Here is a 2,552-nt window from a genome sequence, read left to right as displayed (position 1 = left end):
ACTATATATATAGTTATATACTAATTTATAAAACATATACACATGTATACATTAAATATATACATCTATATAAGATATTTACACATATATATGTACCATTCAATATATATGTACTACTTTAAATAAAACATATTCTACAATACAATATATATATACACTACAATATATACACACACTATATATATCGTTATATACTAATTTATAAAACATATACACATGTATACGTTAAATATATATATATATATAGAAGATATATACACATATATACGTACCATTCAATATATGTACTTCTTTAAATAAAACATATACTACAATATATACACACACTATATATATAGTTATATACTAATTTATAAAAATATACACATGTATACGTTAAATATATACGTCTATAGAAGATATATACACATATATATGTACCATTTAATATATATGTACTACTTTAAATAAAAGATACTACAATATATACACACACTATATATATAGTTATAAACTAATTTATAAAACATATACACATGTATACGTTAAATATATACGTCTATAGAAGATATATACACACATATATACATACCATTCAATATATATGTACTACTTTAAATAAAATATACTACAATATATATATATACTACAATATATACACACACTATATATATAGTTATATACTAGTTTATAAAGCATATACACATGCATACGTTAAATATATACGTCTATAGAAGATATATACACATATATACGTACCATTCAATATATATGTACTACTTTAAATAAAATATACTACAATATATATCTACTACAATATATACACACACTATATATATAGTTATATACTAATTTATAAAGCATATACACATGTATACGTTAAACATATACGACTATAGAAGTGTAACACCCCGATTTGCTGAACCAGAATGCTACAAGGTGCTCATGACCCTGAGGGACCACAAGCTAACCCATGACTGATATCTGTACCTGTATACTGCAAATCATGATATAATAGTGCGGAATACATGGAACTGTAAGGCCATAAGGTTCAACTGAATAAAATCATGTGGGCGAAAATACTCAAAACAACTCAATCTGGACATAAATCTGAAAGTAAATTCAAAAGCCTCTAAACTATCTGAATAAGGAGTTGAAGGAACATATCTCCAACTAACTCCGTAAAACTGAACTGAAAAATAAATAAATAAATCAAATCATATTGTCCTCAAATCAATGAGGACTCACTGTGTCTCTGCGACTGGAATGCTACCGCTACTGCTGGGCTGGAGCTCGTGTCTCGAAACCTATAGTGTAACATGAAAAGAAAGCACCATAGCACAAATGCGTCAGTACAACTGGAGTACTGAGTATACGAGGAAGGAAGGCTGAATATAAAGGGTTTCATGCATGGACAACACTGACTGACTAATATGAACGTGGGAGTGCAAACACACATATATAGAAACTGGGATCGTGGATACATGATAGCATGACTTGTAAGATAATACATGGTTTACTGATAACTGTTATGACTGATACTGAAACTGATAACATGGATGACTGTATCTGACAGTCCTGTATATACTGGAATCTGAAGAACTATCTGAGTTCTTTTACTGAGACTGATACTGAAACTGTGGGAAGTGGTGTTTAACCGACATACCCCGTGTATATCGTTATGGCTAAGTTGGGGTCCAATCTCTGCCCCGATTGGAGGGGTGTCACTACCGCGCCACTGGTAAGGACAACTGTGAGTGACCCTTATCTGGCTGGTACTCAATGAGAATGGTAAGAACCCTAAACTGACGGGTTAAGCCACCTCATCAACCCTAAGCTGGCGGGTTAAGATGTCTCAACGTACGCTGGATACGTAGTTCTGGTACTCAAGGATTACTACTAAGAATCACACCCTGATTTGGCGGGTTAGTTCCCATCCTTGGGTTCACTCGGTGCTAACCTCTACTCCTATCTGAAGGACACTGAACTGAATAACTAAGCTGAACTGAATAACTGAACTGAACTGATTAGCTGAACTGATATTGATTAACTGGACTGATACTAGTGGTATTGTTTAGCAGAGCTCAACTAATTAGCTGAACTGATATTGATTAACTGGACTGATACTAGTGGTATTGTTTAGCAGAGCTCAACTAAGTTTACTAGATTCTAATAACTAACGGAATGTTACTGATATCTGACAACTGACTAAGATCATGAGATTTTACTGAGTCACATGACTGATTGAAATCTATGAAATCATAGCTTGAATTCGGATATCGTGAAACATGACATGGATCTAGGCACACAGCTATAGTTTTTGGGTACCAGTACCCCCAGGACTCGATGGAAGGAAACTGACACACATGACTGACTTAATCATAAGAGTAGAGTCCATAATTTATAATATCATAAGTAGGGATATCATACTAAGCATGGTTATCAACAATGTATTGCATGGAAAGGATTTCATATCACATGGAAGTACTTGCACAATCTTAATATCATGTTCGTTGCATAATCATATTGGCAACACATACTAATAGCATCGAAGTTCATGTGGATTGCATGGT

Source organism: Capsicum annuum, chromosome 2, assembly GCF_002878395.1.
Source record: "Capsicum annuum cultivar UCD-10X-F1 chromosome 2, UCD10Xv1.1, whole genome shotgun sequence".
NCBI classification, from domain to species: Eukaryota; Viridiplantae; Streptophyta; class Magnoliopsida; order Solanales; family Solanaceae; genus Capsicum; species Capsicum annuum.
This window is presented reverse-complemented; position numbering follows the sequence as displayed.